Source organism: Hyaena hyaena, unplaced genomic scaffold (assembly GCF_003009895.1).
Source record: "Hyaena hyaena isolate Hyena2069 unplaced genomic scaffold, ASM300989v1 scaffold_291, whole genome shotgun sequence".
NCBI classification, from domain to species: Eukaryota; Metazoa; Chordata; class Mammalia; order Carnivora; family Hyaenidae; genus Hyaena; species Hyaena hyaena.
This window is the reverse complement of record NW_024080921.1, coordinates 1,451,698-1,477,169: the sequence shown is the minus strand read 5'-3', so window position 1 is coordinate 1,477,169 and position 25,472 is coordinate 1,451,698. Positions and strand designations below refer to the sequence as shown.

The 25,472-nt window shown below is 39.2% G+C and overlaps 1 non-coding gene across 1 annotated transcript; it reads left to right on the top strand.

The window, feature by feature from the left end:
- The first annotated feature begins 5,250 nt into the window (after positions 1-5,250).
- On the top strand, positions 5,251-5,354 carry LOC120241803. Its single transcript, XR_005530955.1, has one exon. It is a non-coding gene; the product is annotated as a U6 spliceosomal RNA (small nuclear RNA).
- The last annotated feature ends 20,118 nt before the right edge of the window (positions 5,355-25,472 follow it).

The following is a 25,472-nucleotide window of genomic DNA, read 5'->3' as shown; positions in this document are numbered from 1 at the left end:
GGGTCATGAGCTGGAGCCCCACATTGGGCACAGAAACTACTTTAAATAAAGAAATTGATAGATTGATTTTAAGAATAGGAAACAAAAACTAAACAAAAAGCAAGAAATTATATCCTCCAAGATAAGCATCATTACCAACTAAAAGGGAATGGATGTTGCGCTTGGTAGATCAATATAGAACTTACAGTTGAATATACCCATGGCTCCAGTTTCAGAACCCTGGACTTGGGTCCAAGAAAAGTCCCTTTCCAAGCTAATTCCAAAGATTAATGAAGGCTTGGATTCTACAGCCTCAGGCATCTGTGAATTCAAATGGCAGGCAAAATGGTAAAGACAGTGAACTGTACCTTTGGTGCCCTACGCCCTGCCTCCCTCTGCTTCTGTAACCCTCTGTCACCTCCCGGTAAACCTTCTTCAACACCCACATCCAATCAGTCAAATTACTCCACCTTCGCAATGTCACACCCATCACCTTGACCCAAATATCTAAGGCTGTGTAAAAACAGCATTGTCAGATTTCATAAATGTGCAATGATGACTCACACTGAAAAGAGACATTGTGTCACAAGGGAAACAGAGCTTGTCAAAGAAATTCATATTAAAATCGGATAGCTCTCCGATTAGAGGCCAGAGAGGTTTATTTTTAGAGCTAAGTTTTAGGTTTTGTACTATTTCTTAAAAAAACTAAATTTAAATAAGTGGTACTTCATTTTAAACCATAACTAGTACTTTACTCTTATGAATCCATTAAACTTTATATTTGTCAATAATTAAGACCATTTCTGTCTTTAATGAATTTTAATTTTTAGACTCTATTCTGTTTATACTCGGAACTGGGCAGCAGTTAATTTTTTTGCCCTTTACTGTAAAACACTTCATTCTTCTGGATAGCTGAAATAAACCAATTTTTATGTCTTGTACATTCAACTACCTGTCACTTAACAGTTGGTAAAACTGGATGCATCGCTTCATGCTGCCTTCAGTAAAGTCAACATCCTCCTCGCTGCTCTCAACATTTTTTAAATATATATTTTTGAATAGGCTGCTTCTAAGAGTCAAGTTCCCAAGTTTTCTTCGAACTTTCTTCTTCCTTCATCTCTACTTTTTTTCTCTTTCTGTTTCCCCCTGACAACAAAAGGTCTAAGGAAAATAAGCCAAGGGTGAAAATATTTACAGGGTGTGATTCAGAGTGTTTCCATCTGGGACTCCTACTTGAAGGAAAGTGTGAGATTTGGGACTGTCGACTACTAGCGTTCTCCCCTTTGCCAGGTGTGGAAGGTCCCTTTGGTGGTCTCTTCTTCATCACCTTGCTGGTGGCCTGTCACACCGTTCTGTGTGGTAGCCTCCGGGCCGCCCCAGGAGGAATAAGATGATCAGATTATGAGGACAGGCGGGAACAACATGCCCCTATAGGCCTGCCAGGAAAAGCAGGCAACAAACCGCACAACCCGCCTTGGCTCTCCCCCTTTCCCTCCCAATTACACCACCAGACGATGTTTACGGGGAAGGAGTAAAGCCCCTTAGAACGCAGTTGATGTACCCTGTCCTACAAGGGGAAACACTTCCACCAAGACCTAATGAGAGGAAGGCCCCCCAGCAGTGGGGCGCCCCAGCGGAGAGTGGGGGTGTGCAGGGGTCAGCCAGGGTCTCGCATTTTAAGTAATCGTTAGTTTTCCATCTGACAACATGAGGCCCTCCCCAAAGCGCCCGGGGTTCAACCTAGTAAGCAGGAGAAGTAACAAGTTATAATTCAGCGGTTAAAAGAGACATCAGCATCACTTTCTGGGAAGGGAAGACTCCTTTATGGAAAAAAAGAGGAAGCTACAAAGACAAAAAGAAAGAAAGAGGACCTAGGAGGAAAAGTTCAGCAGACTTGGCGGGGAAACTATGAAACTTAGAACTCTAAAAGAATAGAAAACTGTATACAAGATACTAACTATGACTTCTTAGAAGCGAGGGCTAAAAAGTGAATCACTGCTTTAGGTCTTTGAGAGCCATTTTAAATTCACTCAAAAAGGAAGAAGGCAAGGATAAAAAATGAAAGGTTGAGAGGGTTATATAAGGAAAAGAACCTACTGACAGCACAGGTTGATGTACAACAAAATGAATTATAGAGTAGTTGTGGGATTGAACTACTTATGGTACATAAAAAGTGAATTTTAAAAATCTTCATCATGACAATAAACTAAGGGGGAAAAAAGAAATATAATAAATAAATAAAATTAAAAATCTTCATCAAATTACATCTACTACTCTAACAATTTATAGTTACCATCTTACTTTGTGGGGCTGTTACAATGATCAAATGAGATAATATACCTGGGCCAGACTGGGAAACAGCTCTTCTGGTTCTTTCCATTCAGGCAGATTTACTGAATGAAGTCTCCCCATTCTCAACTATTTTAAAAATGCATCTAGGAGGGGCACCTGAGTGGCTCAGTTGGTTAAGCGTCCAACTTTGGCTCAGGCCGCATCCTTGCAGTTCCTGAGTTTGAGTCCTGTGTCATGCAGGCTCTGTGCTGACAGCTCAGAGCCCAGAGCCTGCTTGGGATTCCGTCGCCCTCTCTCTCTGCCCCTCCCCTGCTTGCACCTGCTCTCTCTTTCTCTCTCAAAAATAATAAACTTAAAAAAAAAGTGGCATCTAACTCCAGGACAATCCTGTAAGGTTGGTAGGAGACATAATGGTGTTCAATTTTACACTAAGGTCCGTGGAAGCTGAAGGTGCAGGGTTCTAGGTCACAGAGGTAGTAGCCACTTAGATGGTGTGAACCATAAACTCCCTGTAAAAGTATTTTTGAAAGATATTAGTGCTAGTTCCCACATCAGGAAATTCATTCACAATATGCCTTATCATAATAAGTGTTGGGAAAGAAAGAAACAGAAGAACTCTCTGACTAGTTCATTTACTTTGAGGAATGAGTATATCCTGTGACATCTTCCTAACGTTTGAGAATCTGGGGTACTTGTTCTATTTGGGAATATTTGCTCAAGTGTTTTCATATAACCACTCTCAACCAACAGAGCTAATAAACCAAAACACACTGTGTCGCATTCATTGCACTGAAACAAAAAGATGCCTTTTCAACATGACAGATAACTGCTATGAAATGTTTTCTGAATAAATATTTTTGGTTTGCTAAGTCACGCAGCCAGCTTTCATATTATGCATCAAAACAATCTTCTCCAAGTTAAAAAAAAATCACAGCTTTTTTTGTAAATACAACATTAAGCCAACATGAACCTGAGTATCTCTCGGGAGTAGACTTAAGAGCGAGGGTAGACTTTGACGATTGATTCTAAGAGCATCTGTTGTAATTAATAAAGGTAATGTCAAGGAAATAATTGAAATTTCTTAAATAATAACTAACTCTAGATCATTAAGTGTTTGATTATTCAGGTTGCAAGATAATGGGAAAGGGCCAAGAAAATCAATATTAATAACTATCCAACTGCATTAATAGCTCTGAATAAAAATGCAGGAAGAGAAAAGGAAGCAGATGGTGGAGAGAAGGGACCGGCAGGACTATGGACCAGACATTTTAGATTCACCGACTCTGCGATAGTTTGCAGGGTAGAGAGTTTCAATGCAGTGGAAACTGATTCACAAAGAAATTAAGTGACCTGTCCAAGATCATAAATAAACGTAGAAGCCAAGATTTGAATCCAGATATTTCAAGATTCCAAAGCGCGAATGCCCAGAGTGCATGGGCCTGCACCTACCCACCTCTCCCTGCTTACCTCCCTCCCTCCTCGTCCCTCCTCACTCACATCCTGCAGCTTCACTTACTCCAACGGGACAAATTCTTTCCTTCGCCACCACAACTAACCTGCCTTTACTTTAGCTTAGGAAACTCTTGTTCCCACTCTACCTTGCCGGTGCTTCCGCATCTTTCAGTTCTCAGCATAAAGAATCATTCCTCGGATGGGGCGCCTGGGTGTCCCAATCAGTTAAGTATCTGACTTTTGATCTCAGCTCAGGTCATGATCTCATGGTTCGTGGGTTCAGGGCGCCCCCGTCCACCTGTATGCTGGAGGTGAGGCGCCTACTTGGGATGGTCTCCTTCTCTATGCTCCTCCCCTACTGTGTTCACGCGCAAGCACGCGCGCTCTCTCTCAAAATGAATAAATAAACAAACAAACTTAAAAAAGACTTTTTAAAAAAGAATCACTTCCTCAGTACCCCAGTCCCAAATGTGATCCTCTGGTATAGGTCTTCATAGCGCTCAGGTCATTTCAATTTCATCCATCATGTTTTGTAACTACACACGTGATGCTACCTTCCTCACTAACCTGCAAGCTTCAGCAGCGCAGACCACAGCTGTTTGCTCTTTATGCCCTACTCAGGAACTAGCACACTGGCCAACACACAAAATGCAGTCAATAAATATTTGAGTGAAAGTGAGACATGGGAACTCAAAGTATCCATTATTCTTTCCAATACAGTTAAGTTAGCCAAGAGCATTTAGAATTTATGGTGGTAGAAGACTTCAACAGGTCATTACCAGTGCACTAAAATGGGACATTAGCAATGAGAAAAGAGGCTGTTACCCACTTTATCACACCAATCTAAATACACAGGAGAAAGCTATGGAAACCTTATGGCCCTGAAACCCCTCGCCATGCTGAGAAATCAGCATTATCCTGGGGATTGACAGTCACTTACATGACCAAGAAGCCATGACTTTTCCACATTATTGTCACAGGTGGGGTCATAGCATGTCTGTTCCAGCTTACCACCAGACAGTCTGATTAAACTGTGCGTCTACTCTCATTACCAGCTCTTCAATATTAATTACTACAAACACATTCAGGCTTAATCTTTTTGGCTTTTATACCTAAAGGCACAGCCTGGCCCTCCAATGATGTTCTTAATTTTTATTCTAGGCTTCACTTGCAACAAAATTAGCTTAGGTAACTTCCTGTAGGTGAAAGGGTAATGCATTCTAGTTAAACAAGGATTGAAGAGCCAGTCAAAATACCTCAGTTTTCATTCAGTTTTGTTATCATCTAATGCACTTGGAGACCACATAATTTTAACCTCCCCCAACTTAATTATCTTAACTTACCCATCTACATCTGTAAAATTATAATCATCATTCTGATAGACTTATAGCTAGTCTGAGGGTTTCTAAGATTCTCAGAGACATCAGGGTTTCTGACTCTTGCTCTAATTCTGCAGCTATAAGGCCAGAAAGATCTTGGACCAGACTGTGCTAGCCTAGAGAGAATCAATGTGTTAAAGAGGCTGTGGTGCTTGCTTCAGCAGCACATATACTAAAATTGGAATCATTCAGAGATTAGCATGGCCTCAGTGCAAGGAAGACATGTAAATTTGTAAAATGTTCCATATTTTTAAAACTAGAAAGAAAAAAGAAGAAGGTATGTTGATGCTTATCTTATGCCAGTTTCTGTGGTCATTTTGCATAACACTGAGATTGATGATCTGATCATAAAGATCCAGCTGGGTTTGGGTGGGTGGGAGGATTGGTTCTGCCTATTCCCCAATGACACCTCCTACATGTCCAATGTGCACCTCAGTCATTCAGCCTTAATTATAGACAATGACAGTGAAGCCCTCTCTGGAAGAGCCAGAGGCTTACACATGGTGTCTATGATTTGAGAACGTTGTTGATCTTTTTACTGTGCAGCACTTTCTTCTCTCTGCTCTGGTTAGATAAATACACCTTGACTTATTTCCTAGGGAGTATCTGTGTCTCTATATCAGTCAGCAACCACTGTTTTTACTTGTCAACATGGCGGTAACACAGGGTCAAATATGCTGTGGAAATATAGAAAGTATTTCACAAATATGAGTGATTACTGCCATCCTCTACAAAGCTGAATTTTATCTTTAATTCCTTTTCCATAATAAATAGATGCAATATGGTATTTGCAATAGGCTTATATTCAGACTCTCCTGTTGCTTGTAAGTTTTGTGTCTTTAGAGAAGTCACACTCCCTCAGAACCCAAGAATCTTCATCTGAAAAGTAGAAACTCAATAATACTATTATCTGTCTCATAAGGTTGTTGTGAAGGCAAAAAATATGTGGGAAGTATGTAGTGCTGTGTCCGTCCCATGAAGGTGCTAATATTTCATTTTTTTAATGTTTATTTATTTTTGAGAGAGACAGAGACAGAGTGTGAATGGGGGAGGGGCAGAGAGAGAGAGGGAGACACAGAATCTGAAGCAGGCTCCAGGCTCTGAGCTGTCAGCACAGAGCCCCATGCAAGGCTCTAATCCATGAACTGCGAGATCATGACCTGAACCGAAGTCAGACATTTAACCAACTGAGCCACACAGGTGTCCCCCCTGAAGGTGCTAATATTTGAATGTGAAATCAGTAATCCAAAGTTTAAGAGAAGTAAATGAATTTAAAAGCTCTGTATCCATCAGAATATCTTATGCTGAAAATAATGGAAAATTGAACTCAAACTGGCTTCAATAATAATGGGAATTCATCGGCACCTGTAATAAATAGTCTATAGGAAATGTAAACCTCAGGTATTGTTCACATAAGATCTGGTTAGACTTCTCTGCAGTTTTCCTGGCTCTGCCTTACTCCCTATGTTGCCTCTTCCTCTGGCTGGCTTCTCCCACTGTTGAAAGATAGCTTGCCAAGCAGCTACCAGGCAACACACTTCCTCCTTAATATCCAGGGAAGAGACAACATGACATCTCACAGTGAACAAGAGTCTCAGCTTTGGAGACTCTTGAAGTAGCCATTGTAGACAGGTGAATGCCATGCACTGATGTGTAAAACTGAAAAGACTAATTAGAGAGGTGTTATACTTGGGGAAAGGTGATAGGAACATCACATAGACAACCACAATGTCCATTATATTAACACAATAAATGCTTAGTGAGTGGCAATGCATTGCAAAGTTGTTGTTGTTGTTGTTAAGGAAATAAAAACCTATGAAGAAATGTTGAATTCTTAGGTTTTTAGGATCCCAGATGGCAGGGAGTAGGAGTGAGGAAGGAGCTGGCGAGAACTCTACACAACAGAAATCTCAAGGTGTGAGCCTGTTCAGGAGGAAGTCTACTAACCCCTAGGGGCACCCAGAGCAGAGCACCACTGGCTTCAAGGCTGCTTTGCAGCCCCCAGAAGTGAGAATCGTGGCACAGTCCTTCCCTACAGATCCGAAGTCAACTGGAGAAGCACTGAAAGTTCCACTTCTTACTTTTCCACAGGAAATCCACGAACACTCCATCTACCCCTGGAAAGGTGAAAACATTGACATGGACTCCATCTCTGCTTACAAAAACAGTAAAGGCCCCATGACTAAGCTCTCAAGATGATTTCCTTTTGCCTAAATAAAGCATGTTATTGCATTTTGGGGCTCATTTAATTGTAAGGAATTGAAATCCACTCAAATACTTGAGAAAAAGGGTATTTCTTGGATGAATACCAAATATTTCTGCCAGGAAGTACAACTGGCCTCGAAAGGAAATAGGTGCATGTAGCTAGCTCAGTGCGTGGAGCATGTGACACTTGATCTCAGGGTTGTGGGTTTGAGCTCCACATTGGGTGTAGAGATTACTTTAAAACAATTTAAAAAAAAAAAAGGAAGGAATTCACTTGACCAGGAAGTAAATGCCCATTTGCTTCACTCTTCTCTGTCATGACCAACTTTCCTGGCTTAACTTGTCCATGGGTCAGCTTTGGCTTCATATACTCCTTATTCAAGAGCTACAACACTAAGCAGTTTCTATAAGCCAGATGCAAATTTCTGGGAGAAAGAGCCCACTGTTCAGGTTGTCTGTCCTTGGTCAATCAGTGGGGTCATCTGGGAAGGTCTGCTGCCCATGTAGGAAGGGTTTTATCAGTGATCTTTGAGAAGGGGAGTGAACCAGAAGGTCAAATTGACCAATATCACATATTGGACATGTCATTCACTTCCTTTTCTATCAAACTACAGCCAGTGTTACATGATTTCATAAAAGCATCAGAAACCAGCAGAGGAACACAGAATAAGTCTAGATAACCAGTCTCTCAGCTTGTCTCCATTCTATCTTTGTATGTATTCTTTACACAGCATAATTTCTTCGTGCTGCATTTTTTCACCTGCCAAATAAAGAGAATCATACTTGTCCTTATAACTCACAGGATTATAGAAAGGATAAAGAAATAATAGACATGAAAATACTTTAAAACATTACAATGATGTTATTTATACTCTGAACACTATAGAGCATCTCTTTTTAATTTTAACTCAAACTACACTGTTTCTAAGGAAAAACTTACAAGTTCAAGGATTGTTTTGTCAAATCAGCTATTTGGGGTTAATCTCCCTAGGTAGATACACATCTTATGTGTTCCACATTAACTGTGTAAAGGAGTGTGTTATAGTTACACAGTTACACAGCATACATACTCAGCAGATACCTGGGAGGAGGGCAGTTTACAGAAAGACAGAAAAGTAAGAACAAACAAAAACAAAAAAAAACAACAAAGTAAAGACAACAAAGAAACCTCACCCCCTTCCAAAATCAAAAATAGATACAGTAATAACAGTCCACAGTGATACTGCTCCTTGTCCACTAAAAACAAAAAGAAGAAATAAGGGGGCACCTGGGCGGCTCAGTCAGTTATGATGCCAAATCTTGATTTCAGTTCAGGTCATGAGTTCAGGCCCCACATCGGGTTCTATGCTCACTGCTTCAGACCCTCTATCTTCTTCTCTTGCCCTTCCCCCAATCATGCTCACGCTCTCTCAAAAATAGATAGATAGATAGATAGATAGATAGATAGATAGATAGATAAAAAGACACAATAGGCTGTAGGTAAGGAATTTAGATTCAATATGAAAGTAATTCCCAGGAATGAGGACTTACTCCCTCCCATGCAGCTGATAATGTATTCTTTGCAGAATTTTGTTGCATTCATCTTTGTTTCCCCAGCAGTCAGTATGGCACCTGTTGCTGTAGGCACTCAGTTCATATTTTTGACAACATGACTGTTCAGAGATTGAGAAGCACATAAACAGACACCCAGCCATACTTGTCTCTTGTCTCTTTGATCTTGATTCAGCAAACAATCCATTTATGAACACAATTAATGAGACAATTGAAGCGAAGTACATCCTAAGTGGCTATGATATCAAGGAATTAATAAGTTTTTAGGTATGACATATAACTAACGTAGTTATATTTTTAAAAAAGAGTCCTTATCTTGGAGAAAGATCTTTAGAGATTAGATATTATAATATCTAAGGCTCCTTCAAAATAAAGGCATGAAAGAAACCAAAATGGCCGCGAATTGATCATTGTTCAAACGTGGCAATAGATAAAGTGTACACTATAATATTGTGTCTACTTTTTGCACATGTTTGAAAATTTCCATAACAAGTATCTTTTTAAAAAAAGAAAGATATATAAAACACAAAACGCAGCTCATGGGCTTAATGCATAATCTGAATTAGCTTTGGTCATGTAACAGCTTTTATTACAATTATAATACTGTTGATCTTAAATAGCTCCATCTAAAAACAGCTAAAATGTGTACTTTTCTTCTGCCATCCATGAAAATGATTTTCAGTACCAATTAAATTTCAAATAATTGTGGCTTTTCAGGATAATATAAAGCTCAGCATATCTCGCTGCTACATTTGTCATACTTGGTGCAGCATTCCTATTAAAGATGTTCTTTAGTGTGAAATGTTGGTTAAGGAATATAAATAATTTTATTTTAAAATTTCTAAAGATATTGGCCAAATCTTCACTCATGCTTTCTGCTCTCAAAGCTTGAAGAAATTGTCAAGTGAAAGCATTTCTATATATTCTTTAAAACTGTTGTTGAAGACATGGTCTTACATTGCCTACAGCTTTTTATATATGTTTCAAATCAGCATTTTTTAATAACTCAGTTCTATAAAAAAGAAGTTTTGGGGCGCCTGGGTGGCTCAGTCGGTTAAGTGTCCGACTTCAGCTCAGGTCATGATCTTGTGGTTTGTGGGTTCGAGCCATGTGTCGGGCTCTGTGCTGACAGCTCAGAGCCTGGAGCCTGTTTCAGATTCTGTGTCTCCCTCTCTCTCCGCCCCTCTCCCACTTGTGCTCAGTCTCTCTCTCTCTCAAAAATAAATAAACTATAAAAAACATTTAAAATAAGTTTGTTTTGAGGAAGAAAAATCCTTTTGATCATTCAATAAATAGTATATTGTGTGTGTGTGTGTGTGTGTGTGTGTGTGTGTCTTTTTTCTAGCCTTCCAGGAAATTCAAAGGTAAATTCAAGTATTCTCCATTTTTTAAAGTGCTCCCTTTTCCTTTGACATGGTTTAAATATTTTTTATATTTATGAGTCACTTATTGTAAAATCATATCATTTAAAATTAGTAATAATTTATGTCATTGATGCACATTTTATCCACATTTTAACACCTTTCAAATTAGTATGCATCTTACAATCAGGATAGTTTCCTAGAAGCAATTTTTACTTATATAAAATTACATGAATAATAATAAGTCTTATATTTTATTGCAGCCTAGATTTGCAAAATATTAAAATGTCTTCAACAATTATTCTGTAACATAAAAACACTACCATAGCAGAGCAGTAAAACTAAGGGTTGAATTAAGTCTTATTAAATACTTCAATTCATATATGCCATATTTCAAAGAGCTGTCTCTCATGCTTGAGTTTTTAAAATTAATGTGAATGAATAAGAGGAAGATGGCAGCAGAATAAAAGGACCCTGGGTTCACCTCATTCCACAAATATAGTTAGGTAACTATCAAATAATCCTAAATACCCCAGAAATTGATCTGAAGACTGGCAGAACTAAAGGTAGAGAAAAGGCCACATCAAAGAAGGTAGGAAATGGGGTGCCTGGGTGGCTCTGTTGGCTAAGTGTCCAACTCCAGCTCAGGTCATGATCTCACAGTTTGTGGGTTCAAGCCCTGAGTCAGGCTCTGTGCTGACAGCTAGCTCAGAGCCTGGAGCCTGTCTTTGGAGCCTGTCTTTGGATTGTGTGTCTCCCTCTCTCTCTGACCCACCACTGCTCATGCTGTCTCTATCCCTCTCTCAAAAATAAATAAAACATAAAAAAAAAAAAAAAAAAAAGGTAGGAAGTGTGGAGCCATGTTTGGGAGAGAAGCAGATCCTGGCTACTGCTGTGGGGTGGGAGCCATGGTTGCAGAAAAGGATGAGAAACTAGCACACAGGGGAGTGCATGGAGAAGGCAACTTCCCAGAGCAACTCGTTTGGAAAACAAGAAGGGCTAATTTTGTGATCTTGCAACCAGCTAGGTTTCAGCCTGGATTTCTAAAAGTCAATGGGCTTGGCTCTGGGAAAGCCTAAAGGTATTGGGGAAGCTCTTGAAGAGAAGACAGGGCAATCAGCCTGTGGACATACAGCATGGAAACAGCAATCTGAAGAGTGCCTGGTGTAGACAGAGGGGAGGTTATTTCCTCTTCTTGGAGCTGTCACAGACAGGCAGTGTTCGTGAAGAGACCTTTCTGGGAACAAAGGAAATGGACAGTGCTATTTCCCTCCCCCGCCCCTCAGCACAAACACAGGGCCATCTGTAGGGAAAAGTGCAACACTGACACTGGACACTTGTACCTAAGTTGCTTACACCAGACCCTGCCCCCTGCACTACAGTGGAACTGGCCCTCCCAGTCATCCTTGCCTCAGTCCCAGTACACCAGACCTCCTTCCCCAGAAGACGGGCCCAAACCTCTGCTTAACCACATCTTCCAATGGGGAACTTTACAGAGTCTCATTTCTGGCTCTGGTGGCAACAGGCTTCATTTCACAAGTAGACCCAGGCATACCTAGTTAAAATGTGCCACATTCAGGCCCGGGACTAAACACTGCCCACAATAGGCAAAGAGAGTCTCTGCAGATGACTGGCCTCAAGGGTAAAGCAGACAGGACACAACAGCAGAGAATATGCAGCACAGATTGGAGACATTCCCAGAAGCCCCAGGCCCTGAGGAATAGAGGACACCATACTTCAGGGCACTTCAGGACCTCTTCTTCATTAAGCCGTTATACTCAGTAACAAGATACATAGCTGACTTTCCTAAAACAGAAACAGGCACAGAAACTTAAACAAAATGAGAAGACAGGGGAATTTGTCCCAAATGAAAGAAAAGAACAAGGCCACAGCCAAAAGTCTACGCTAAAGAGATGTAAATAACATGGCTGATGAAGAATTTAAAGTAGTAATCATAAGGATACTCACTGGACTTGAGAAAAGAGTGGAGGACATCAGTGAGAATTTTACACAGAAATAAAGAATAACACAGCAGAGATAAAGGACTCAATAAACAAAATGAGAAATAGTCCTGATGGAATGAAAAGCAGACTGGAAGAAGCAGAGGAATGAACTAATGATCTAGAAGATAGAGTAATGGAAAGTAATCAAGCTGACCAAAAGAGAGAGAAAAAGAATTATGCAACATGAGAAGAGACTTAGAGCCCTCAGTGTTTCCATCAAATATAATAACATTCATATTATTATGAGTCCCAAAAGAAAAGAGAGAAAAGGCAACAGAGACTTTATTTGAAAAAATAGTAGCTGAATACTTCCCTAATCTGGGAGAGGAGGCACATATCCAGATCCAGGAGGCACTGAAAACTCCCATCAAAATCAATAAAAGCCAAGCCACACCAAGATATTTTGCAATTAAAATTGGAAAACTATAGTGACAAAGAAAAAAAAAATGAAAGTATCAAGACAAAAGAAGACAGTTACATACAAAGGAAACTCCATGCGGCTATCAGCAGATTTATCAGAAGAAACTTTCCAAGCAAGAATGGAGTGTCATGATATACTCTAAAGTGCTGAATTAGAAAAATTTGCAGCCAAGAAGCCAAGAATACTCTATCCAGCAAGGCTATCATTCAAAATAAAAGTGGAGAAAAAGAGTTTCCCAGACAAACGAACACTAGAAGAGTTCATAACCACTAAACCAGTCCTGCATGAAATATTAAAAAGGATTCTTTTGGGGCACCTGGGTGCCTCAGTTGGTTAAGTGTCTGACTCTTGCTTTCAGCTCAGGTCATGATTTCATGGTCATGAGATGGAGCCTTACACTGGGATACACATTAAGTATGGAATCTGCTTAAGATTCTTTCTCTCCCTCTCCCTCTGCCCCTTCACTCACTGCCTCCTATCAAAAGAAAGAAGAAAGAAAGAAAAACGAAAGAAAGAAAGGAAGAAAGAGAGAGAGAGAGAGGGGGGCAGGCAGGCAGGAAGGCAGGCAGGCAGGAAGGAAAGAAGAGAGAAAGAAAAGACTCTTTGAGTGGAAAAGAAAGACCAAAAAATGGCAGTATGAAGATGGGAAACAAAAAAGGAATAAAAATGAATATATCTGTAAAAAATCACTCAAGGAACTCACATTTAAATATTAACTCACGTTAAATATGACGCCATACCTCTAAAACATGGTGAGGAGTAAACAGTGGGTTCAAACTTAAATGACCATCAACTAATATAGACTGCTATATGCAGAAGATGTTATATACAGATCTAATGGTAACCACAATACTTACATGAAAGAATAAACAGAAATAAATCCAAATATATCACTAAAGAAAACCAGAAAATCATGAAAGAGAAAAAGACAGAAAAAGGATCAGAGAAGAATCACAAAAATAACAACAAAACAAGTAACAAAATGGGAATAAATACATATTTATCAGTAATTACATTGAATGTAAATGGACTAAACACTCCAAATCAAAAGACACAGGGTATCAGAATGGATTAAAAAATCAAAGAAACAAACAAATAAGATCCAACTATATGCTGCCTATAAGAAACTCTTAACAGACCTAAAGACATCAGCAGATTGAAAGTGAGGGGATGAAGAAACATTACTCAAGAAAATGGATGTCAAAAGAAAGCTGAAGTAGCAATACTTTTATTGGACAAACTAGACTTTCAAACAAACACTGTAACAAGAGACAAAAATGGGCTCTATATCATCATAAGGGGGACAATCCAAGAAGAAGATATAACAATTATAAATATTTGTGTACCCAGTATAGGAGCACCCAGATACATAAAATAGTTAATAACAAACAAAAATGAACTAATTTATAATAATATAATAATAGTAGGGGACTTTAACATCCCCCCACACTTATATACTTATATCAATGGACATCTTAGCAGAAAATCAGCAAGAAAACAATGGCTTTGAATGACAAACTGGACCAAAGGAATTTAATGGACATACTAAGAACATTCCATGGTAAAACAGCAGAATACACAGTCTTTTCAAATGCACATGGAGCATTCTCCAGAATAAATCACCTATTATCACAAAAGAAGCCTCAAAAACTTAAAAATATCAAAATCATACCATGCATCTTTTCTGATTTCAATGCTCTGAAACTAGAAGTCAACCAGAAGAAAAATCTGGAAAGACCACAACTACATCAAGGTTAAATAACATGCTACTAAACAATAAAGGGGCCAGCCAGGATATCAAAGAAGAAATTAAAAAGTACATTGAAATAAATGAAAATGAAAACACAATAATTCAAATTCTTTGTGACTCATCAAAAGCAGTTCTAAGAGGGAAATTTATAGCAATACAGGTTTACCTCGAGAAGCAAGAAAAATCTCAAATAAGTAATGTAACTGTACATCTAAAGGAGCCAGGAAATGAACAACAAATGAAGACTAAAGACAACAGAAGGAAGGAAATAATCAAGATTAGAGCAGAAATAAATGATATAGAAATTTAAAAAAAAAACAATAGAACAGACCAATGAAACCAGGAAGTGGTTCTTCGAAAAAAAATCAATAAAATTGATAAGCCTCCAGCCAGATTCATCAAGAAAAAAAGAGAAAGGACCCCAAATTTTAAAAGTCATGAATGAGAGAGGAGAAATAACATCCAACCCCACAGATATACAATTATAAAATAATATTATGAAAAATTATATGTCAACAAATTAGACAATCTGGAAGAAATGGATAAACTCTTAGAAACATATAAACCACCAAAACTGAAACAGGAAGAAATAGAAAACTTCAACAGACTGATAACTAGTCTCTTTCAGCCAAGAAACTGAATTAGCAATCAAAAATCTCCCAACAAACAAAAATCCAGGACCAGATGGTTTCACAAGTAAGTTCTACCAAACTTTTAAAAAAGAGTTAATACCTGTTTTTTAATATACAATTTTATAAAATAGAAATGGAAGGAAAACTTCCACACTCATTCTGTGAGGCCAGTGTTACCCTGATTCCGAAAGTGGACCAAGTCTCCACTAAAAAAAATAGAATTATAGGCCACTATCCCTGATGAACATGGATGCAAAAATTCTCAACAAGTTACTAGCAAATTGAATCCATAAGTAAATTAAAAGAATCATTCACCACACTCAAATGGGACTTATTCCTGGGCTGCAAGAGTGGTTCATTATTCGCAAATCAGCCAACATGATACACTACATTAATAAAAGAAAGGAATAAGAACCATATGATCCTCTCAATAGATACAGAAAAAGCACTTAACAAAGAACAACATCCATTCATGATTAAAAACCCTCAACAAAGTATAGAGGGAACATACCTCAAGATCAAAAAGACGATATATAAAAAACCAACAGTTAATATTATCCTCAATGGGGAAAAACTTAAGAGACTTTGCAGTCAGGGGCGAGGTATCCAAATCAGCAAGGAGCAAGTCAAACTTTCACTATTTGCAAATGACATGACTCTATATAGAAAATCCCGGGATGCCTGGTTGGCTCAGTCGGTTAAGCATACAACTTCGGCTCAAGTCATGATCTCACAGTTCGTGGGTTCAAGCCCCGCGTTGGGCTCTGTGCTGACAACTAGCTCAGAGCCTGGAGCCTGTTTCAGATTCTGTGTCTCCCTCTCTCTGTGACCCTCCCCTGCTCACACTGTCTCTCTCTCTCAGAAATAAATTTAAAAAAAAAGAAAGAAAAATAAAATCCCAAAGACTCCACCAAAAAATTGCTAGAACAGATACATGATTTCAGTAAAGTGTCACAGGATGTAAAATCAATGTACAGAAATATGTTACATTTCTATACACCAGTAATGAAGCAGCAGAAAGAAATCAAGGTATCAATCCCATTTAGGATTGCATCAAAATCATAAGATACCTAGCAATAAACCTAACCAAAAAGGTAAAAGATCTATACTCTGAAAACTATAGAATACTTGTGGACGAAACTGAGGAGGACACAAAGAAATGGAAAAACATTTCCATGTTCATGGATTGGTAGAATAAATACTGTGAAAAGGCCTGTACTACCCAAAGCAATCTACACATTTAATGCAATATCTATCAAAATATCAACAGCATTTCCCACAGCACTAGGACCAAAAATCCTAAAATTTGTATGGAACTACAAAAGACCCTGAATAGCCAAAGCAATTTTGAAAAAGGAAAGCTGGAGGCATCACAATTCTGGACTTCAAGTTATATTACAAAGCTGTAATATAACTGGTGCAACAGTATAGTACTGACACTAAAAAGATACATAGATCTATGGAAAAGAATAGAAAATCCAGAAATAAACCTATAACTGTATAGTGAACTAATCTTTAAAAAAGGAGGAAAGAGTATCTAATGGTATAAAAACAGTGTTTTCAACAAATGGTGTTTGGAAAACTGAACAGAAATATGCCCAAGAATAAAACTGGATCACCTTCTTTTACCATACACAAAAATAAATTCAAAATGGATGAAAGACCTAAATGTGAGACCTGAAACCATAATAATCCTAGAAGAAAACATAGGCAGTAACTTCTTTGACATTGGCCATAGCAACTTTTCTAGATAGGTCCCCTGAGGCAAGGGAAGTAAAAGCAAAAATAAACTATTGGAATTACATGAAAATAAAAAGCTTCTGCACATCAAAGGAAACAGTCAACAAAACTAAAAGGCAATCAATAGAATGGGAGAAGATATTTTCAAATGACATATCCAACAAAGGATTAGTATTCAAAATATTAAAAACTTAGACAACTCAACACATAAACACAAAAAAACAAATAATGCAGTTAAAAAATGGGCAGAAGACATGAACAGACATTTCTCCAAAGAAGACAAAGAAGAAGATGGCCAACAAACACATGAAAAGATGCTCAACATCATTCATCATCAAGGAAATACAAATCAAAACCATGATGAGGTACCACCTCACAACTGTCAGAATGGCTAAAACTAACAACACAAGAAACAAGTGTTGACAAAGATGTGGAGAAAGGGGAATCCTCTCACACTGTTGGTGGGAATGCAAACTGATACAGCCACTCAGGAAAACAGTATGAAGGTTCCTCAAAAATTAAAAAATAGATAGTGCCTGGGTGGTTCAGTCTGTTAAGTGTCCAATTTTGGCTCAGGTCATGATCTCACAGTTCACAGGTTCAAGCCCCACATCAGGCTCTATGCTGACAGCTCAGAGCCTAGAGCCTGCTTCAGATTCTGTGTCTCCCTCTGTCTCTGTGCCTCTTCCACTCATGCTCTGTCTCTCACAAATGAATAAAAATGTTTAAATTTTTTTAAAAATCAAAAAATAGAACTACACTGTGATCTAGCAATTGCACTACTAGGATTTACCCACAGGATACAAAAACACTAATTTGAAGGTATATATGCACCCTGATGTTTACAGCAGCACTGTTTACAGTAGCTAAATTATGGAAGAGTCCAAATGTCCATCTACTGATGAATGGATAAAGAAGAGGTGGTATCTATATACAATGGAATACTACTTGGCCATCAAAAAGTGAAATTTTGCCATTTGCAATGACATGGATGGAGCTAGAGTATAATGATAAGTGAAATAAGTCAGTGAAAGAAAGACAAATACCATATGATTTCACTCATATGTGGAATTTAAGAAACAAATCAAAGGAGCATAAGAGAGAGAGAGAGAGAGGGAGGAGACAGAGAAAGAGGAGAAAGAGACAAATCAAGAACAGACTCCTAAACTGATGGTTACCAGAGGGGAGGTGGGTAGGCGGATGGATGAAATAGGTGGTGGGGATTAAGAAGCGCACTTGTGATAGGCACCAGTTGATTAAAATTAAAACTTTTTTTAAAAGTATATAATCCTACCAATAAATAAATACCATGCTAAAAATAAAATAAAAATTGATGTACAATGAAAAAAATTGGTTTTTGCTTGACATAATTACTTGGAAACATTTTGTTTTCAGCTTTGTTCTAGTAGAAGATGTTACATGAGCTTCACATTTTAGCAACAGTGTCAATTTATAATTCCCCAGAACCACATGTAGAGATATTTTATTTCAGATCTAATGGCTGAAAAATGCTATTGGATCAACGATTTCAAATAACCATTGCTGTCACTATCATTTGACCACCCACTGCAAATCAACCACATTTCCTGGGGAAGAATAAAATGAATAGTCCCACTATATGTATATGGTTTTAAAATGGACCTTTGGAGGAAAGGTTTTGAGATCATCACTAATGCCCATCTACCTTAAAAATTAATTGAATCACATTAGGCTTTTGCTCCATATAGATATATTTTAGAAATTATTGTTTGACCTGGATATGAGTGGGACACCTGCGTGGATCAATCAGTTGAGCATCTGACTTTGGCTCAGGTCATGATCTCACAGTCCAAGAGTTGGGGCCCCACGTCAGGCTCTGTGCTTACAGCTTGGAGCCTGGAGCCTGCTTTGAATTCTGTGTCTCCCTCTCTCTCTGCCCCTCCACGCTATTTGTGCTCTGTCTCCCTCTCTCAAAAACAAATAAACATTAAAAAAGAAAAAAAAAACAATATGAGCAAAACTTGCTGTGTTTGTGTTTGAAATACATAACAATATTTTATAATTATGTTATGCTAACCTATGGATGATGTGCTTTTCTTGAGGATGCACAAATTTCACAACAGATCTCAGAGGCCACATACCAGTCACCCCCACTCAGGAATTTATTTCTTCTTTTTGCATATTCCTCTAGCTCTTGTCACTTCCATTACCTCCTTGGCTTTATTTGGCGATTATGAGGGAAAACACAGTATAACCTGGTGGTTAAGAGTATGGGCTTTAGAAAACTAGATTTGGAACCTGGCTCTGCTTTCTAACTGTGTGATTTGGGACACATCTTCTAATCAATCTGGACATAAGTTTCTTCATTTATAAAATCAGGATGATAACCACCTTGCAGGTATATTGCAAAGATTCTATGGGAACACATATAAAGAGCTTAACACAGTGACAAGATTACTATTAGAAGTTGCATTTTTATTACACCTTTGCCAAAAGCCAAACAGGCAATTTTCTGGCCCAAATCTTTCAGTGAAAAAAAAGAGTAAGTCATCATCAGAGAGCTGTCAGGACTAGAATCTATGAACCATCTTTTATTTATTTTTTATTTTTTTATTTTTTTTGAACCACCTTTTATACTGGTGACTGAGCATCTGCCTCTACTCCAAAGCACTGTGCAAGTCTCTGGAAATACAGAGGAGCATATGGAATAGTCTCTACCTTCAAGAAGCTTCTAGCCTTTTGGAGAAGAATTACCACATATAAAGAAACAAGTAGAAAATAAGTAAATAGGCAGAAAGAGACAAACATCTCTTGCAGAAGAATGTCCAGTAAATTATATAGCTACTCTGCCCTCAGGAAGGTTAAATGTAACTCCTCACTCTTTTTTTTTTTTTTTTTTTAAGATTTATTTATTTTTGAGAGAGAGACAGAGTGCGAGTTGGGGAAGGGCAGAGAGAGAGGTAGACAGAATCCCAAGCAGGCTCCAGGCTCTGAGCTGTCAGCAGAGCCCGATGTGGGGCTCAAACTCACTAACTGTGAGATTATGACCTGAGCCAAAGTAGGACATTTAACTGATGGAACCCCTCAGGCTCCACATAACTCCCCACTCCTTAAGTGTGGGCTACACATGGTGACGACTTTCTAAAGAGGACGGCATGGAAAGGGGGTACAAAAGAGTAACTTTACATCAGAGAAACCTGACAAACACCACCTCAGCCACACAACCAAGGTCAACATCAACAGTTTTAAGTCATGTTGATAGGATATACACACCCTGGATATATATGTATGATACGAAGAGAATGTTACTTCACTTCTGTGGCCATCCTTCAAGAACCCATAATCCCAACCTAATGGTGAGAAAAACATCAGACAAATCCCTATTGAGGGATCAGTACCCTCCAAAATTATCAAGGTCATTAAAATAAGGAAAATCTGGGGCGCCTGGGTGGCTTAGTTGGTTAAGCGTCCGACTTTCGCTTAGGTCATGATCTCATGGTTCGTGGGTTCGAGCCCCGCGTCGGGCTCTGCCCTGACTGCCAGCCCAGAGCCTGGAGCCTGTTTCAGAGTCTGTATCTCCCCCTCTCTCTGACCCTCCCCTGCTCATGCTGTCTCTCTCTCTCCTAGAAATAAATTTAAAAAATATATTAAAATAAGGAAAATCTGAGAAAGCTTCACCAAGAGGAGTCTAAGGAAATACGTGGTGACTAAAAGTAACATGGTATCCTGGATGGGATCTTGCAACAGAAAATGGCCAGTAGGTAAAAACTAAGTTAATCTGAATAAAGTGTGGGCTTTAGTTAATCATAATGTATCAGTATTGGCTCATTAACTGTGACATTTATACCATACTAATAAAAGATGTTAACAATAGGGAAATCTGGGTGTAGAGTTAATAGGAACTCTCTGTATTATTGACTTTTCTGTAAATCCACCACCCGGGTGGCTCAGTTGGTTAAGCATCCAACTTTAGGGCTCAGGTCATGTCTCCCCGTTCATGAATTTGAGCCCCACATTGGAGTCTGAACTCTCTCTCTCTCTCTCTCTCCCTCTCCCCCTCTCTCTCTCTGCCCCTTCCCCACTTGCACTCTCTCTGTCTTTCTCTCTCTCTGTCTTTCTCAAAATAAATAGAGTTAAAAAAAAATAAAAACTATTCTAAAACAAAAACTTTTTAAAAATTAGTACAAGGAGGGGTTCCTTGCTGGCTTGGTCTGTGCACATACAACTTTTGATCCCAGGGTCTTAAGTTTAAACCTATGTTGGGCACAGAGCTTGCTTTAAAGTAATAATAATAATAAAATAAAAATAAATAGATAATCAGTACAAGGGAACAAATGATAAGAAAGACAGAATGGGATTGATTCATTTATTCAACAAATATTTCTTGAGTACTCATTATATGCTAGACACTACATTGGGAACTGGGGGTACAGCAATGATCAAAGAGGGAAAGACCCTTGATCTTGAAGAGCTTGAGGACCTTGTAAACTTGAGGAGCTTACACTTCCATTTTCATAGACAAGATCATGCTCACACATAAACAGACCCATCTGTGCATTTTGACAGTGTGTGCATGACAGCAGGCCTGCAGGTGGGTGGAGTGACCAGTGGAAGGTCTCTTCCAATCACTTGGTCTAATCCGTTTCACCCTATAGGAAAGGAAACTGAGTTCCAGAAAAAGAGAGTTATTTCTAGTGGTTATAGGACTATCTCTGAATCAACTTATTTTCCCCCAAGTTTTTATTTAAATTCCAGTTAGTTAACATGCAGTGTAATGTTAGTTTCAGGTATAGAATTGAGTGTGAATTAACTTTTTGATTTTCACTCCTCAGAAGCCATAGACATTTATTCTGTTGCTACAAGTCATCAAAAGCTGAAAGGCTAGATGTACACACTTGCTTAGTAGTAGATGTGAACAAAAAACAATCAGGAAAAACAGATCTAGAAAAAACACCAATGTGGTAAGATAACACAGGTGATGGGAGTTTTCAAACTGATTATGGGCTGTAACCAACCATAGGAACCTTTGGGATACTGCAGGATAAACATACAGTTCCCTAAAGGGAGCAAGTTCACTTTTAATTTCACTGTAACTGAAATAACACCAAGTTACTATGTATTGCATTAGCTAAGTAAGTTTACAGGAGAGCTAAACTAGTATAGGAGGTGGGACAGGACTGATACTCATTTTAAAGATAAAAATAAAAAATCAAAGGGGCACCTAGGTGGCTCAGTCGGTTAAGCATCCAACTTCATGATCTCATGGTGCGTGGGTTCAAACCCTGCGGCAGGCTCTGTGCTGCTTTGGATTCTGTGTCTCCCTCTCTCTCTGCCCTCCCCTGCTCATGCTCTGTTTCTCAAAAGTGAATAAATGTTAAAAAAATAAAAAAATAAAGTTCAACAACAAGAACATAAAAACTTCTACGTAACGCTAACTTCATACTTAGGTAAAAACAAAACAGAGAAGGGACTTGTAAACTAAAAGCTTATCTGTGGAAGTAATGAGCTGAATCTAATCAGAGAACCATACTATTCTTGAGAAACTCTCTTGAGCTGTCAGCAGCATCATGAAGCCTAAAAATGCCACCTAGAGTAATACAAGTTTTAGAGGTAGATCATTCCCTCAACAAGACCAGCCCATTCTGTGACCACACAGCACACTTGGGGAAAATTACTTTTAAAAAGAATTTTTTTTTATGTGTTTATTTTATTTTGAGAGACAGAGACAGAGAGCGAGTAGGAGAGGGGCAGAGAGAGAGAGGGAGACACAGAATCTGAAGCAGACTCCAGGCTCTGAGCTAGCTGTCAGCACAGAGCCCGGCACAGGGCTCGAACCCATGGACAGTGAGATCATAACCTGAGCCAAAGTCAGACGCTTAACCGACTGAGCCCCGAAAGTTACTTTTGAAATTGAGTTTCCAACTCTTCTGTTAGGGATTGTTTTTAAAGTTTTATTTATTTATATTTTAATAATCTCTATACCCATTGTGGGGCTCAAACTCATGACCTCACGATCAAGAGTTGCAAGCTCTTCTGACAGAGCCAGCCAGGAGCCCTTGTTAATGATTGCTTTTAAACAACCATCAGGCCAGAAGATGCTTCTATGTTTTATCTTGGAAACACAGTAGACATATTTTTGATGGAATTTTAATGAAAAGATAATGAAAGAAGAATGAAAAATCAGAATTATTAGCTTAACCTCTATCATTGAGCTAAGTATTACACACCCTGGGCAGCCCATTAGAATCACCTGGAGCTTTAAAAAATTCTAATACACTGGCCCCATCCCAGACCAATTACATAGAATCTCCGGGGTGGGACTCAGGCTTTGGTACTTTTTAAAGCTCCCCAGGTGATTCCATTGTGCAGCCCAGTTAGGAATCCACTGCTCTACAGAGAGTTAGTTTAAATTTTGAATATCAAATAGTCTTTTTTAAAAAAAAAAATGTTTTACTTATTTCTAGGAGAGAGAGAGAGAGAGAGAGAAACAGCATGAGCAGGGGGAGGGTCAGAGAGAGAGGGAGTAACAGACTCTGAAACAGGCTCCAGGCTCTGAGCTGGCAGTCAGCACAGAGCCCGACGCGGGGCTCGAACCCACGAACCGCGAGATCATGACCCAAGCGAAAGTCGGACGCTTAACCGACTAAGCCACCCAGGCGCCCCTTGAATATCAAATAGTCTTAATTAAATCAGGGTAAACTACCCAGACATCTCAGGAGTACAATAACCCGAAATGACACCCAACTGAACGCAAAACTCTAATTTTAACAATTTGTCTTTTTAAGTCAAACATACCCAGATTCCTCTGACTTTCCCTCTCTCCTTCAGATATTGCCACAGCAGTAACAACTACTTCTTAAGTTATTTTTTCCCTAGTATACTTATGGTGAGCACGAGGTGCAAACTAAGTGAGAATGAGAAATCCCCCACTTCCCCTCCCTCCCTGGTTGGCCTTACAAACCAGAAAAACCGAAAGAAGAATAACTTCTCTTAAATATATCAAAACAAAATAATTAAAATTGTATCTTTGGGTAAACAACTATGAAACTCAATGAGGTATTTCCTTTATTTTTTAAGAGTCATACACTCAGGGTCAATCATAGAAATAGTTGCATAGTTTTCATTCTGCCACATGGTTCGGTGAAATTACATCACAGGAGGGCTGTGCCCTGTGGGAGCTCTGAAGAGCATGCACCCCTCTGGCCATTCGGGCACCTGCCGGCAGAGCTGTGGAGTGGGAGCTGTTTTCCAGGATGTGAACTCTCCCTCATTATGTAGCATCATGACAATCTGCCCAGCCTAATTGGAGGAGATTATCCAACACTGATTGAGGACACTCAATAAACAATCAGGGAAAAGACAGCTTTAATAGTCCTGAAGGCTTGAAATTTCTCCTAAGAAAACTATCAGGCTAGATTATTGGGTTTCTAAGAAAAGGGCAATTGTTTTTACCATGGAAGAGATTAAATCTTTAAAGCAGCCATGAAAATAAGAATAAAAAACTTCCCAGCCAACAAATGTTATTTATTTAGTCTCTTCTCTCCAGAAGACATTCAAATAGTAAAGGGAATTAAATCAGCACCCCCCCCCCCCCCCGGCCCAGTTGCTTGATTTCAAACACTGACTCATTCCAGACGTAGAGGACAGTTGTAAAAACCACTATAGTGCTTGGCTTCCAGGTGGGGGTGCTATGTTTCTTTCCTGACCCAAAATGTATGGGAATACTATTGAGCAATAAAAAACAGGTACACAGGGGCGCCTGGGTGGCTCAGTCAAGCATCCGTCTTCAGGTCATGATCTCCCCCTTTGGAGCTTGAGCCCTGCATCCGGCTCTGTGCTGACAGCTCAGAGCCTGAAACCTGCTTCAGATTCTGTGTCACCCTCTCTCTGCCCTTCCCCCACTCACATTCTGTCCCTTTCTCTCAAAAATGAATAGACATTAAAAAAAATTTTTTTAAAGCAAGTACACATACATCCTATAACATGGATAAACCTCAAAAACATGCTCAGTAACAGAAGTTGTATTATTCCATTTATATATAATGTCAATAAAGACAAATGTAAAGAGACAGGTAGCAAATCAGTGTGGCCTAGGGCTGAGGGTTGGGGAGAACTGACCGTCAATGAGAAGGGATCCTTTTGGGGGTAACGGAAATGTTCAAAAATTGGATTGTTGTGATGGCTGTAAAACTATAAATTTAATAATCATGGATTTTACACACACAAGGGATGGGGTTTATGGCATATAAATTATTGGTTATTCTTTGGACCAAAATAAATTGCTCTTTGGACTAAATAAAACTATGTGAAAAAACCATATTCCGCCACCTCTCCTGGGTCTGGAGGTGGTTCCTATGCGGCCATGGAGGTCACACTGTCTGTCGATTCCGCTTTCTCCCGCTTCCACCTGTTAAAAGTTACCAGGATGAGACAGGACACAGTACCAAGTCTGAGATTCTGTGCAATCACTACAGACACCAGGTCTGGGAATTTGGAGAGGCCATCAATCAATTCCTTTCTGACCCAGAAAGGAAGAAAAGGCAAATACAGCGAGAGGCCCGGGCCACCTCTGAAGCGTGGCCCTCCCCTTCCAGTGGATGAGCCCACTGGGGAAAATCGATTCGCCCAGAAACCAAGTCGGAAGGCTGCTGGATCCCTACGGTCGAAAGAATAACCAATCAGTTGGCAGGGTTTCTAAAAATACGAGGGACGCGTTTGCCTAGGTTGC